Raw genomic sequence first — 16519 nt, forward strand, 5'->3', positions numbered from 1 at the left:
AGGAGCAACAAGAAATTGCATTTTTAGGTAAATGTGTCATAGGAGGACAATTCAGGTTAACTTTGGGGTTTGCTACAGGTTCTACAGATCTGTTCAGAGAAACATTTCCCATGTCTGAAAGAAAGAGAAGTCTTTTTAGAACTCTTTGTTTTACTACAATTGTCTCTCTCATGTAACGGGGATTTTTTTGAATGTTAAACCATATAAAAGGAGTACATTGTGGTATTTGCTCTAAGACTATGTCCAAATTAATATTTTTATTTTATTTTAAAAATGTTCCAAGCCAAAGGCAAAATACCCCAAATCAGCTTATAAGAAATATAACCCAAAGAAAAAACTGTTCCCTGGATGCAGCCCAGCTCTGGGAACAGAGGGAATTAGATTATCTTCCTAACTGGCACCAGGTCCTGCACAGCATTTGGCAGATTAGTTGGGTCAGACTTTAGGCATAGTGTTTATGATTAAGTGGATAGGCTCTGGTTTCCAAACATACTAATAATATATAATGATATTTTAACTGATATTAAGGGCCAATTCTCAAAAGTGCTGAAAACTTTGATCTTCTGGGGAATTTCAAAATGAATCAATGTGATTCATTAAAAAAACAAACAAACAAACAAAAATGTAAATACTGATGTAAAGATACAGACTTCAGTATCATTCTATTTCCAAAATTATTCAAAGGTGTTGTAATACCAAAAATTAATAGGCATTAAAAATATATATATATATTGTTGTTAAAAAGGTACAAACCAGCCAAAAATAATACCAAAATGTTCTTTTTTTTTTTTTCCCCCTCCATAAATAAATAACTTCAGTATAAACACTACAGTTAGGAAGATAGTGCAAGTTGAAAAAAACTTTATGTAATTTATTTTGAGATACAATTGAAATTAATTTCTGCTTTAGAACAAAAGTTTAGAGGAGGAAAAATGGAGTTTATCTTACGGCAGATGATTTTAATATACTTTTAATGAATCTGACTCGTAGCATACTCATTCTTCTGGAGTCTTACTGGAGACTGCCAGGGCAGAAAGTTCCTGAAAAGTCACACTTCCTTCTGGATATGAGTAATAATGTGTGTGTTTATTTAATGAAAAAAATCTTTTATTTTTAAAAACTAAATAAAAGACTTCTTCAAAGACGAGAAGCTGGCAAGAAGCAGATATTTGCTAGTAAAACACACGTGAGGTTTCCAGAGCATCTTTTTCTAATATTTAATACTGTATCATTCTGAGGTGAAATAAAGTGTTGTGCCTTGAAGGCATGAAGAAATAGCTCTGAAACACAGACTATAAATGAGGAAATCTTCTGACTCTATCTCAGTAGCTCAGGTTGGTGGAGTCTTATGTTTTGGCTTGATAAAAGACTTTTGAACTGGTCTTTGGTTCTCAAAGGTTTTCATAAAAATGCTTTTGTCAGTGTACTGACCTGGAATGGAGGAGATGGGAGCAAGGAGATGTGCCCCATCCACCTCCTACACGTGCCAGAGCTGAACAAGCCTGTCCCCAGGCTGGTGGCACTCTGTGGGCATCCCCAGGTGCCTGCTGCCCATGCTCGGTGCTTTCCAGCTTTCTGTCCAGACGGACCATGTGCCTGGCACGGTGTTGGTGGCCTCTCACCACTTTGTGTGATCCTGCTGTGTTTGGTATGTTGTAATCTTGGTGTGGAAGGACGGAATGATGGAAGGATAGGAAGCAGAGTAGATAACCTACTCCTCATCATGGCATTCAAGTCCTGCTGAGGAAATGATCATCTAACCCTTCACAACCTTCAGCAGAAGGGGCTGTGAGGCTGAATTCAAATGAGTCTGAAGCTCTTAAAGACCCTTTGCTGTGATATATGTATGTGTTTATATACAACTGTCTTATACTGGAGGGTCTCACAACAGCTTGATTAACAGGAATACGATGTTACAAATAGGGAAACCTTGTACTGATGCATCTGGTTCCTTTCATCCATCCCATTTGCTGCCAGGGGGAAGTTGGTGGCTATCACATGCAATTCAGCATATCTTTCAAGCAAAGGGTGTAGCTGAACGTGTGCACTCCCACCAGGCTACTACCTAAATGCCTGTCAAAATTACAGTTTACCTGCTTTAATGTACGTAGGTCTTACTGTAGAGGAGAGTTCTGTTTTCATGAGCAGAGCATATTCTTTCCCAATGCCAAAATAAATAAAGGGTAGGAAAGAGGGATGAAACAGAGCTAACGAAGATTTTTCTGCTGAGTGGATGTTTGGATTGTAAACTCTACAGGGGTTTGGACTGTATCCACACTTGTGCTCGAGGAGGCTGATCTCACTATCAGTGGCCAACAATAAATAAGGTTTTGCAAAGAGAATAAATAACGCTTTGCAAAGAGATAAGGGTGAAGCCTGTCCAAAACCAAAAGGCAGCAACAAGTCTCATAAATAGGTGCAGAATTCATAAGAAAACACAAAAGTACAATGCTCTGAGAAAACATGCACAGAATTTAATAGAATTCAGTGAAAGACTAAATAAATAAATAAATAAACTATGGCCCAGACAATTAATTGCAGTCAGCTTTCTCCCTTGTCATCTCTGCTGTCCTTTCTGCTGATTCCCTGGCACCAAGACATGCTCCCAATGTAGGAGCCCAAGAAAATGAAGGCAGAAATAGAGACAGTAGGAATCAAATACCATCAATATGATGCCAAAGCAAATGCAAAGCTTTCCTCATATCTGCCCTTTTCTGAGTGCATTGTTGCCAGAGATCCACCTCATCTAACAAAATGCACAAAACAGCATGCCTCAGTCTGTGGTGATCTTGTCATAGCCCCCCCTTCAGGAAGTTTCTTCTTCACCTACTGATAAACGGAGAGCCCTATTTGGTCTTTGTCCTACCCAGAATTATTAGCAAAATGTATATTCTCTGCATCTTTGCTGACTTTTTACTATTCATAAATTTCACATGAAAATTTGATGCAGTCTTAAACAAAAATTTCTTTTGTCTGTTGACTTTCAGTTTTATTATCTCCTTGCTCTTCAATTATTCAGACAAGTAAATAGGAGCATACCAATGTTGTGTTTTACATCATTATCATTACACTTTTGCCTTTCCTAAAACAAACAGCTTATGTTTTTGATATTTTCTCTGAAGCAAGTTTACCTGGTCTTTTAAGCATTTTAATCATCTGTATGTGGGTGCTGTGAGCAGCATGTAGCATTATAAAAATCAGTGTTTTTTTCTGTTCCATCGTTTACATTCCCTGTTCTGTTGCTGAATGTGGTACATGAAATAGACATGTTCACTGAATTTACCCTTTTGTCTGTTGGGATGGAGTTTGGACTTGAGGGAATGACATGGAGCTGGGACAGGGGAAGGTCAGGCTGGGTGTTAGGAAGAGGTTCTGCACCCAGAGGGTGGTTGGGCACTGGGACAGGCTCCCCAGGGCAGTGGTCACAGCATCAAGCCTGCTGGAGTTCAAAAACCATTTGCCATGGCTTGCTCTCCTCCTGGCTCTTCCACTTAGAGACACGCTGAGGAAGAGCAGGAGGGAACAAGGCAGGAGCCCTCAGCCCAGAAGATCTTGTCAGAATGGGCATTTTGTGGTTGCTCGTGGGTGGACATGAACAACCTTTCCCAGCAGCATCAGACAAACCCACAGCTAAGGCACCCTGCATGTAAAAAACAGCTTTTCCGAGCTTCTTTTTTATATACTTCCTTCCAATTTTCCCCTTCACAGACAGCATTTTTAAGGTTTCTACCATCTGCATTGCCTCACAGCCCTTTTTCATTGATTTATTTTTACTCTACTTAAAGTTCTTAGGTTACTTAGCTTCATATTGTTTACTTTCAAGTGGGAAAGGCTTGAAGATATGTATTTATTTGTTCATTCTGAGAGACCTCACCATTGCTTAGACCACCTAGAAGTTTAAATCCTCTCAGGGTACCTATGACCTCTTCTGTGTCATTTACTCAAAGGAATAGATTGCAAGTGGGGTTAAATAGCATCTTTTTTCTTCTAAAGCAGGGAAAGTTAGAAAGGACTGAGGGAGTAACATACATTTAGTTGCTTGCTGGCAGAACTTTGGGATCATACTCTGGTCACCTATGTTTGCAGCACTTTTTCTTATTGCCATAATTTCATATTTGTGTGGTTGAGAAGTCATTAAACTGTAAATTTGCATATACAAGAATTCTTATGTTGTTTTCGTGTGCATGGTTTAAAAAACAAAGCAAAACAAAACAAATCAGTATAATGGTGTCTAACTCTAATGTGGTGTCTTTCTTTAGTAGATATCAAGGCTGATAACAAAAGGGATTAAAATGATTATTTCCAGTGATGGGGGGACCTAGAGGGTAGAGAGGAGATACCACTCTCTTCAGTGCATCTCACATGAAAAAGCTGCAGCTGATCTACTGAGTCCTCCAGTATCTTCCTTTTAGTCCTCTCCTTTCAGGAGAACTAAGGTGTTGGAGCACAGCACACTATTTGATTACTTTCTAGGCTTTCCACATAGACTGCAGCCAGGATTTTTTCTTCTCAGAACAGGTATTTGAGAAGTTATTGAAGCAAAACTGATTGCCCCAGTGTTTGGATGGATTCTCTATCTTACGGTTAAAAAAAGCAGTTGCACCTGGGGAAGTGTTTTGTCCTCAGCTAAAAATCAGTATATATGGGGCTTGCATGACACTACCTGACAAAATACTGCTTTCCAAGCTTGAGATATTTTCTGAAAAAATGCCATCTGATTGTGATAATTGCCAGAGAACAACGTTTTTAAGGTATTGTTGCTGAACCTAAAATTTATGACAGGATCCCAGTGAACCCTGTTCTCTTCCCTTTTAATTTGAAGCTCTGTTGACAGCACTGCTTCATTGATCAGCTGCATGGATCATTGCACTGTGGCCTTACAGAGCACACTTTTGGAAACTGCCACCAGAGCTCAACAGGGCGACATTAGCTCATGATTTGCTACGGTTAAGTAGTGCTCCCAAAGGACCAGGGTACTGGAGTGAGTTTTCAGTAATCTGCATTCATTTCTGGCTTTGCCATTTATTTTTGTAGTGGTCTTAGGTAGTTGCTTTTCTCCACAGTCACTTAGCTGTTGCTCTTTTTTCCTTAAAGAAAGATGATAATTGGCAAAAGTACTGATGAGGCTTTGGAGTAACTGCAATCCTCAAGTTCCACTTAGCTGTCTGAAGCTGCATTTTTATGCCTTGCTTTTTCCTTCTGTAAAGTGAAGATATCAACACTCCAATCTGAAACCTCCTAAGCTGGGAGGTTTAATGAATATTCATGCAGTACTCTGAAGAATAAGTGCATAAAAATTTTCCAAATAGTAATCACACCTGCTGGCTTTTATTTCAAGCCCCTTTCTATCCTTCTTCTTTCATTATTTAAAATTAATTCTGTCTGTGCCGCAGAACTGAGGGCATGCCTTGGAATTTTATAATGAACATTTTGGAGTTGTGCATGTGGTTTGCTTGTTTATGATGATGATTTTCACCTCTCATTTTACTCCTCCATGTTCTTGTTTCATTGTTGTAGGCTGAACTGATAGGAGCGGGATACAGCTTCACTGTATACTGTGAAATAATTTTCTAAGTGTCATCATTGCTGAGAATTATGCCAGCCCCATGTGTGCAGGCTGCACGCTGGCACGTGCAGCAAGCAGCTGGGGGGTAGTGGAAGAGGGAAGATGTGTTGGCATGGCTTAGCGTTTTTATTCCAAAACATTTATTCTTTCTCAGTGCAAGAGGGTAAAAAATGAAATCCAAGTAATTTTAATTAATCCATGCTGCAAATTATGATTGGCTTGGCTTGAAACCCTATCCTATTCCTCACCACTCTTGGACCTAGGTGAGCAATTTGTCTGCAGGCTAGTGCAAGCCAGGAAGGTAGTTCTGGGGACCGAATGTGGCCATGACGGTCCTGCCGGGCTGGCCTTCTTGGAGTCAGTGTGGTCACTGTGTGGTGAAACTGGGTGTCTCCCCGAGCCTGCGGCACTGCAGCCTCCTGCTCCGTGTCAGGATAATTCGGTGAGGGGCCCCGGGGGCTGCAAGCGCTGCCAGGACGGCTGTCAGCGTCTGACTTCTCGCCAGCGGCGTGAGGCAGCTTGGCGCTGGAGAGCGGGGAGAGGCTGGAAAGGAGAAAGTCGTGAATGCTTACATGGTTCTGCCATCAGCATCGTCATTACTATTATTTATTAGGCAGCTGTACATCTGGTCAAGCCGTGCTGCAGCATGCACGGAGCCAGGTCCTGCCCTGATCCACAGGGCTGTGGTTCTGGGAGAGCCCTGCAGCACCAGGGAAACCTGCCAAGTGGTATAGACGTTTATTAATGAAATTAAATGCTATTAAATATATTAATAGCGTAATAGGATGTTCTGTGCATTTTAAATATTTTTATCTAATTCTCTAATGCAAATACCTAACCATTTCGTAAAATGTATAGTTTGTTTTGTTTGTTTGTTTTCAGGTTCAGCGAAAGTTTATGGCTTTAAAAAAAAAAAATCCTTAAGGCCTTCCCACCACATCCAGGTCACGTGACTCAGATCCACATTTTAGTTACAAAAGCCAGAGACAAAAATAGCCAACATTGTCAAAAATGGATAGAGTTAGTCAGATAGCCGGGGAGGGCCACAGTATGATTTGGATTTTCAGATGTGCTGAGGGTTGGAGATTATCTCAGCAGCCGTTGGCACTGGGAGAACTTTGCCTTTAATGGGAATGGTTAGACAAATGCTGAGCAGCTCTGAAATTTTGTCTCAAACAGAGGATGGTACACACTCAAGATGGATACAGTTGGGTCTGTAGGGCTAATTGGGAGCTATAGTGCAGCAGTGGTGGTGTCACCAAGTTTGTACATTTGGAGAGCTGCAGAACACGCAGTTTACCCCTTCATTGCTGGTGTTCCTAGGAGGGAACATGAAGTTCTCCTGCTTTAGGATACGCACAAAACTGGCCCCACGTGCAGTGTGGATGGGACACTGGCTGCATGCCTGTCCTGTCCATCCCCGGACAGAGAAACCGCATGATTCTTACAGGCACAAATTTCCTGCTGTTGCCTGATACCAGAATAAAAGCGATTTCTAAGCAGCCTGAATTTGGGACTGCAGTCCCATGAGGTTCCACAGAGCATCAACATAAGATAAATGTAGTCTGTATGCTGCTGTTCCACCATGAAGTTATTCTAGCGTAGCTAGGCGTTGCACCTCAAACCGTCATCATTCCCCTGCTCCAGCCATCAAGTAGATATGCCAGCACAAAGAAGAGGTGGGAAGAACAGCCTAGGCATGGGAACGGCACATGTGGCTGCTCCTCTTGGTGGCATTGAGCCTGCCAGTTTCCCAGCTGTAAACTAGAGAGTGGTGCTCTGCAGCCCAAAAGAGTGGCAAGAAAAATGAGATACTTAATGTGTCTACGGTACCTTGAGAGCATAAATTGCTTTCTAAAAGTTAAGTGATGAATTATTTGCTCTCCTCCTCTCACCTGAAAAATTTCAAAGGCTTTTTTTAGAATCCATGCTAATTTGTTTCTTGATTTGGCTTTTCACCAGTTTGCCATTTGGAATGAAAAGAAAGGATAATATGCTTTTTTTTTTTTTTTTTTAGTATGTCTTTTAAGAAAAATTAGTTGTTGGGGGGGAGGAAGCATAATCACAAGAAAAGAGATTAAAACAGCACAGAAGAGAAAACGTACTTAGCACAAATGCATGTTTGTAACATTCCTATAGACAAAACATTGTACTGAGATAAACCTTTTTGTTTTTCTTGAAGGAATACCGTTAAGGTTCATGGATGCTGGTTGTCCCATCTCTCTCTTCTTTTGCTTCTCTTACTATGGGATCACCTGGCCTTTTTGAAGCACCTTTCTGCCACTCTCAAATGGTCTAAAACAAAGGCTTATTTAAATAGTTTCCATTTTCCCTGGCCTTTTCTGCCTTTTGCCAGCTGTCTGTCATTGGTTTGCTGGTGGGCGGGTAATGGAGATCATCTCGCATTATTTTTCTGCTAATGTGTATGCACGTCATGAGCCTCTGCAAACAGGGGGACAGAACTGGAGAGGACTAGGACACAATGGAGCATTTTATCCTTTCTTACAATTTTGTTGGTTTTAGCACCTTATTCACTATAACCATGGTGCTCAAAGTATAGTTTAAAAAAATTATTGGCAACTTTATTCTTAGAAGGTTTCTTCACTGCATTTTATAACTTCAAACAGGAGGTAGTGCTGTTTTGTTTATATATACATTTTTCTGAAATTCCTCTAAAATCTAAGAAAGTGGATTTGGCTGCTTTCTTTCTTATTGTAAATGATTTCTAACTCATAAGAAGAGGCTGTGAATGATGACGAATACATGTTATAGGGTTAAAATGTTCTTACTAAGAGGCTGTTTAAAAATACGTAGTTTGCTAATGTTCCTATAAGCATTTTCCAGTGTGACTTACATGGGAACGAAGGTAAAAGATTTCTATCTCAGAGTTTTTCCCCTGAATTTTGTGAAATTAGTCCTTATGTAAAACCAGGATGTTGTAATTTATATCTAGGGAATAACTCTTTGAGACTTTCTTCAGATTAAAGGCTACAGAATTGGGATTCGTATGAGTATGCTAAGCTTAAGGACTTTTATGACAATATACACTCGATTCTTCTCACATTTTCCCTTTTGCAGTGCAAATCAGATGCAAATAGGAAACTATTAGGAATAAATGAACAAGAGGATAAAGTGAAATTTCAATTGTTTTCTTACTGTCCAAGACTGGCAAACAGCCCCTAGAAATTGGGCTGGGAGATGTTATTTATACAAGCAAGACCAGCCCTGAATTTTCCATACATTTGCTTATGAAAGACCTTTTTGTGTTCTTTGAAAGAGATTTACACTTTATTCATTTACTATTTAACTCTGACCAAAGTACATAGGGGAAGAAGAAAAAGAAGGGGAAAAAGGGAGCAAAGAGTAGTAGTAGGAAGATTCACTTCAATTTGTTTCAGGGTCTGCAATTGCAAATGAAGCATTTTGGTCTCTCCTTATGAAGGAAGGAACCTGTCAAATCAGAGGCCATTGTCTCCCCATTTGAGTTGCAAAAAGGGTTGTATGCATAGTCTAATAATTATCTGTAATGTTAAGGAAGACAGATGTAGCATTAACTCCTGATTCAAGCAACATCCGTATTAATTTTCAAGTGAGCAGCAGCAGAAGCAGATGGTGAGATGAGGGAAGCATTCAAATGCTGGCCATCGATAGCTTTTACCTTTGTGTCGTGGATGTGGCTGAAGCTGGGCTGATGGGTGCCCCGGTCGCACCAGCTGCTCCCTGCCCATCCTGGCTGCGGGGGGCTGCTGCACACTGGTGTGTGCATGGTGGCAGGCGCGACACGTGGTGTTTGTGTTCTGATGCAATGGGATAACATTTATATAGTGTCAGCACATTTTTGATAATACTGAGACCAAAAGATGCAGCAGTCTGCGGTTTCCTAGTTAGGTTATGAGTCTGTGAAAAGCAATGTGCATAAACCCAAGAAAATATGCAAACTTGCTATAAACTAAAATCCTGCTTTTTTTGTTCTTGGGGGAGGGTGCTGGCTTTTTGCTTTTGAGATCTCAGTGGGAGGATATTTGGCAGTGCATCTTCTTTGTTACTTAGGAATACAGGAAGAACCAGGAAGCACCTTTTGACAAATATTGTTAAACAAGCCATTTGGGAACATATCCAGGAACATAAGGCATGTGTTGGATGGCTTACCGAGCTCTTGGAGAAGCTCATATTGATCAGGATGTTTCCTCAGCCATGACAGAAGTCTGATGAGAAGCGGAGCCACAACCTCCTAATCACAAAATGTGGCTTCCCTTCCTGAGTAATACCACTGAAGTCTGGTCAGAAGTAGTTGCATAATTTGAATGGAGGGTTTTGCTCTGGACTCAATGGTCCATTTTTATCTTCACGGTATACATCAGCTGATAGAAGCAGGCAGTCATGAGGAAAATATGCTGAGGATATGTATAATGTAGCCAAAAATGAAGTTTCTGGGTGGTGTAACGGTGAGAAACTGGTGTTTGTCATGTTGCTCGGTTCGGTGGCAGCACATTTTACAAATGGTAGATTAGCTCATTAACCTTAAAAAATGCCCCCAGACTCATAGTGAGTAAGAGTCCAGGCCGACATCCGTTACAGTTCTCCTGGAATGATTTTTTGCCCTGGACTTTGCTGCCTTGGCTTCTTCAGCCACAGCCATCACTACTGTACACCCCTGGTAATGCTAGCATTTTGGACATAGACCCTCAGAGCTTTGCAATGCTTCTGTACAATGGGAGAATAAGATGTTTTTTCATGTGCCTTTACTGCCATTAGGGACCAGCTCTGTGCAGGAGGATGGAGCCGCAGGGCAGGGCCTGGGCATCACTGCCGAGGGCAGTGCTTCCCGGCCGCCGACCTGTTCTCTCCTGCTCGTTACTACATCCTCCCGCTTTTGGCAAGGCAAACAGGCATCCAACTGTTTGTGTATTTTGCTCCCGTTGTGCAGAAGTGAAATTACTGCTTTTTAGCTGTTAATAACTAAAACACAGATATGTTTTTTTTCTCTGCAACTCATCTTGTTGAGGTTAGTGGAACCGATCAGAAGAATGGGGACTTTTTTTTACCATGGGAAAGTGTGTGCAAGGTCTGGCCTAAAGGTAGATAAAGAAACCAGATGCATGACGAGACACGGCCCAACCGCTCGGTGAGGGAGAATGTGAGGATTATTGTTGAAGGGACTGCTGAAAGAAAGAGGGATTTCATGGGAGTGAGGAGGCTGCTTGGCAGGGAGAAGGGAGGCTGATCCAGACATATGGGGCAGTGTAACCAGATGCAGAAGAAATGGATAATGTGCAGAAAGCAGAAAGCGGCCAAGGGGAGTGAAAACCACAGAGGTAAATTTTGCCTAAGACCTGTAGGTAAGCTGTCTTACAAACCCCCTATCACAAAGAGGGACAAGGGGCATGAGGATCATGATCAGAGTGAAGAGGAAAGGTGTCTACAGCAGCCCAAGAAAGGCAGCAGTTTAATAGTGTTTGTTAAACATTCGTTTTCTGTTTTCACAATAAATTCAAAACACATCTGTCATTAAAATGAAATCTCTACAATACACGAGTATTAGATATATGTCCTAGGTTGCAATGAATTAGTGCATCACAGAAACTAAGAGAACTACACCAGCTAAGGACCCAAGTTTTTAATTGTGTATTTTTCTTTTTCTTCTCTCTGACTCCCCTGCCTTTTTTTTTTTTTTTTTTTTTTGATAGTGGAATTAGCTCATTTACTTATTTCACTAGGTAACCTTAGAATATAAATATAGATTTATGTTTGTTTAGTCTGGTGAGGGAAGTTCAGTTTTAAGCCCAAGTTTTGTATACAGGCAGATCACATATAAACCCAACAGTAGCTAAATAAATTTGTAAGAATCTGCATTTTTTCAAGCAAAAGTTGTTCCTAGATTATCGTTCTCTAAAGAAACATCCCAGCAAACAGAACTAAGAGTGCTGTAGATCACTTTGGTGTCTGACCTAGCACCTCATCTTTCTGCTCATACAGCTCAACACGAGTCTTCAGAGTAACTGAAGTTAGGATGAGAAAGATGAGATTTCCTTTAAAGGACAATGTAGCATCCAGGGTTTAATGTTTCAGGGATCTGCTTGTGCATAAACTTTACCAATTACAGTCATTTGAACCACCTCACAGAGATCCACACTGTACGTTCAGTGATTAAAACAACATACAACTTCAGGACTTTTAAAAAGGAGTTCGTGGTTTTAATTTTATGTCATGACCTGCTAAAGTCTTTTGAAATCTAATGTTCTGATATTTTGTTTTCTGCTTTATCAGTGCTGGAGATAAAATACAACATGTATCAGTACTCAGACTATTGACAGTATATAGCTTTACAATTAATTTATGTCCTGTCTCATTGTTGGTAACATAGTAGTGTCACAACTTCTCACATCAGAGTTGTGGGGTCTAAACCCATTCATGAAAATTGTTCTGGAGTGTTTGTGATCCTTTCTTTGCAATATGCTCACACATATTAGTCTCAGGCCCTCTCACAATAATATTGTCTGACAGTGTTTTGCCAAGGAAGTGAACTTCACATGCATACAGCTGCTTTTCTTTAAAACTATCATAGGCACCTCCAAGCGTTGTCTTAGACTATTTAATTGAGGAAGTGTTCCGGCATATTTTTAAAGCTGGCAGTATGAGTTTTTGTGATAAAATAGCATTTTTGAATTCTCACAAAATCCTCAGCTCAACTGGCAAAATTTCTGTTGACTTACTGAGCCAGCTTATCATTGGTGCAGTTTTAGCACCTCTTTTCTAGTCAATATGAAAAAATGCACTTTTTTGACTTCTTCTTCTTTCTAAGGAAGCATATCATAATTTAGTTTCTTGGACCCACATTTTCATGGATTTTTTTTTTTTTAAACTGTACTTGCTAAACTTATCTTCTTTTAGAGTGAAAGACTAACCTTCACTTATAAACACATTTATGGAGCTGAAAAAAAAGGGGCCTTGAAGTTTGGTCGTTGGAGCTCCATTAGCAAGTGTGAATTCCACTTTTGGCTCATCCCTCATGTCAAGTTAGTGCATTTGCTGTGGCTCTTCTTTGAGCAGTGTCTGCCCAAGCCCAAGGCAGCTGGACCAAATCCAGGCTACCGGCACTCACTGTGCAGTCGGCACTGATGAGTTACATCAGGAATGTTTGGTCGGTCTTGTTGGGCATGCTGTATAGCATGCACTGAAGGAAGGAACTGAGAGGAGTAATTTGGCTCTGGGTAGCTGAGCGTGACTTGATATATATATATATACAATTTTTATTTTTATTTTTTGAAAGAAACTATATAATTGAAAGTTGATTTGCTTTCACTGTCTGTGTAGTAATCATGAAGGAAAATCAGAAAGAGAAGGCAAAACCAGGGAGACATTAATCCATTTCAGTGAATTAACTCAAGGGCTACAAGTAACAAAGGGAATTGAAATTCCCTGTTAGATAATCAAAATTTTCTATTTTGTCAGAGCTAGCTGAGTCCACTGTTGAAATGCATTTATTATTATTTTCAGTTGGGAATATGCTTCATGGTTACATTTATGAATTGGGTATATCAGAGGTCCAAGTGAACTGTAGCAAAGTGATGTATGTTGTGTATGTGCATGCTGGAAAAAAAGCTTAGAAGTCATAGCTTAGGAGGAGAGCTGTTCCATGCCACCCATTGATGGATTTGCTTAGCATACAGGGTCTGCCACCAGCCTTACCTCTATGTCACCAAATAGTATGTCCTCACTTTCATTACCTAGCTGGTGCTGGAGATCCTGCTGTCTTATCTTCCACTGCAGACTGGTGTCAGCTTTGATACCAAAAATATTCTCCATGGGTACCACACAATTCCAGTGTGAGGGGCTACATGCTGAGCCATATATTATAATCATCATCACCATCGTCATTATTACATTATGTGTGCTTCTTCGTGAACACTTCATTTACTGTTATCGTCTTGACTGGGTCTTGGTTTGTGAGATGTTTGCAACATACTGATTTTCATCTCTCTATAAACCTACAAATTGTTCCTCTTTGAGCGTCTGACTGGGAAAAGCTGTTGAAATTATAGTTTAGATAGGTGCTTGAGAGAGAGGCCCACTGTTACGTAAGACGATGCTTCCTGCTAGGTATTCTCCCTTAAGGTCTCTTACATTTGGAACTGCTTCCCACTTTGGTCTCTGAAAGTCTATGATAGTGATGCAGCAAAGCTCACTTTCTTTCTGGCTTGGAAAAAATGGGTAAGGGTACAGACTAATTAACAAGGAATCTTCGGTGATATTATCACGATAGTGGGATTTTATGAAACATGTTTCATAGAGCAGAGATCTAAGATGAGTCAACTTGTGTAGTGGGAGAAGGGATTGACTTTAGGGCACTTGTTTATGTGTCCTATAAGTTTTCAAAGGAGGCAAAGAATTGCAGCAGAGAAAGGATAACTAATTTTTCTGGCAGTCTAACATTGCCTTAGAGCAATGGAATGGATCCACTGCCTGGATCCTCTGTGTCTCCAGAGTTGTATGAGAAGCCAAGTATTTTAGACCTGACTTCCCAGGAGGCTGCCAGAGACCAGGTTTTTGGCATTCTGCCCACATAGAAGTCAAAGTCCTATGACCTACCTGATAGAAGTGCAGAGCAGTCCTAATCAAGTGATTAGGAAAGGTGTGCAGGAATGAGACAAGTTCTGCATGGTTCCAAGTATTTTGAAAAATCAGTTATTTCAAACGGGATCCAGAACCAGCAGCTCCTTTTCTCTCTTTCTCTTTTCACTCTTTCCTTATTCTAGTTCCATATCTAAAATGAGAAAATATTTCCTGTGAAATTGTGCTTTGTAGCAAACTTATTTTGCAAATCACTTGGATACTGTAAGGGTGAATACCATAGAAAAGGTCACAAGAAAACTAATGTTTCTGCATTCCAAGTAACACCTAAGAGAGTATGAAGTCCCTAAGAACCAGAGATACTCTTGGATAAGGAAGAGAGGGAACAATCAGAGAATCATATCATGGCATGGCTCAGGTTGGAAGGGACCTTAAAGAACTTCTAGTTCCAACCCTCCTGCCATAGGCAGGGATGCCACCCACTAGATCAGGTTGGCCAAGACCCCATCCAGCCTGGCCTTGAACACCTCCAGGGATGGGGCATCCACAGCTTCTCTGGGCAACCTGTTCCAGTGCCTCGCTACCCCTACAGTGAAGAATTTCCTCCTAATGTCTAGTCTAAATCTATCCTCTTTTAGTTTATGACCCCCCTGCCCACCACCACCACTTTGTCCTGTCATTATCTACCCAAGTATATGACTGCTATATCTTTAATATTCTAAGTGTTCGAGCATTTTTTGCTATGAAGGATTTGCTGAAACCTCATGGAGCATTACTAGGTATGTCAGGATGGGTTCTGTTGGGGATTCCTGCTGCGATCTGATAACTCTGATAATGTAGTGTTCATGAAGTGTAAGAGAAGACAGGAAACTGGAAATAGGAAAGACTTACAGACTTTGTTTGCCAGATTTTTGGTTTTGCTTTTCCCTGGCATTTAATTTGCTTATCATTCTGTATATAAGCTATGCAATCGTCTTTTGAAGTGCAGCAGTACATGTTGCAAGTAGTATTAATACAGAGTGCAAGTACAACATTGCTTGTGCACCTTCTTTACAGATTTAAAAAACAAACAAACAAACAAAACAACAACAACAACAAAAAATAACACATTTTTTTCCATGATTCTTCACCTATGGATCTTGAGTTTCAAAGCTACCTCAAGATCTATTTTTTTTTCTGTTGACAATAATCTGTCTCATAATGAAATTCTCAAAAAATAAGAATGAAAGGTTGCAGTAAATTAGACAAATTTCTTAGGATACTGCTGGAAGGTTGGGAATTTTCCACATGAAGGAGTATCACATTTCTGACCATTCTATTCTCTATTTGTGTAAATAATGTTTCTTTGATCTTATTTTCTTAACAGAAGGCAGTATCAGTGTGTACATCTATTTAAAGATTTTTTTAAAAACCCTAAAAAAAATCAGAACATGCTTCTCTCCATACAATAAGCTATGTATAGAAGTTACTCATTGCATAATGGACCCTGCAGTGAGAACTGTGCTATAAAAAAGTGTTACAGAATACAAAAAAAATATATATTTTTTTCATCTTCACATTAAATTGTGAGGACTTCTGGATCTGTTCTTATAAAATACAATATTATCTCATTTCTGGCTTTAAATTAGCTGCAAACTAGAAGTCTTTAACACCAGATCCATGATCATACTCAAGACTTTTTGAATCATTTTTAAGTTTGGTATTCAATATGTATAATAAAAATTGTATTGATGAATAAAAGGAATACCAGATGCAGCTGTGCAGTTACCACATACAATTGCCATATTTGTATTTCTCTGTCATTGGTTCACTACTCTGTTTTTTCCATTCCATTAACTTCAACAGTTTACTCTATTACATTTCTTCTGGCTACGTATCCAGCAGAGTCCAGGTATATTATCCATGACTTTGAAAGAAATTCTAACCTACAAACAGATCTGTGCACAGCTGAGGATCTCAGTGGAAGAGGACTTAAAAGGTGTCCCGCAATGCTTTTCTTTCTTTTTACTAACTTGAGTTATCTATTTCTGTGTGTCTCAGCCTTAGCTGAGCCTCATCTGCTCTTGGGACCTGGAGTCTGGAGCAGACTTTCACCTCCTGCCACAGATTTTCTGTCTCTTTTTTGCATTATGAGGAGACTGTTGCTTGTTTGGAATTGGAGTCTGTTTATTAATACTGTCTGTCGTGGCTGCCTATCTTTTGTGGTTTGGAGTAATGGAGGAGTTGAATTAATGCCGGAGCCAGCAAGCAAGACCTGGGATGCCTTTTCCTGACAAGATGATGTCACCTGATACATTTGGAGATGATTAAATGGAAAAAAAAATAAAAATCTCCATTTTCTGCCCTAGTAGGGTAATGAGGGTCTGAAAAGGAAACTGAAAC

General features: G+C 40.1%; 1 protein-coding gene across 5 annotated transcripts in view; it reads left to right on the plus strand.

Annotated features, from left to right (window-relative positions):
• AFAP1 (actin filament associated protein 1) overlaps window positions 1–16519 on the plus strand; it is a 119978-nt gene that overhangs the window by 28982 nt on the left and 74477 nt on the right. The gene's annotated exons all lie outside the window — the stretch shown is intronic.

The sequence above is a fragment of the Anser cygnoides genome, chromosome 4 (genome assembly GCF_040182565.1).
Source record: "Anser cygnoides isolate HZ-2024a breed goose chromosome 4, Taihu_goose_T2T_genome, whole genome shotgun sequence".
In the NCBI taxonomy this organism is placed as follows: domain Eukaryota; kingdom Metazoa; phylum Chordata; class Aves; order Anseriformes; family Anatidae; genus Anser; species Anser cygnoides.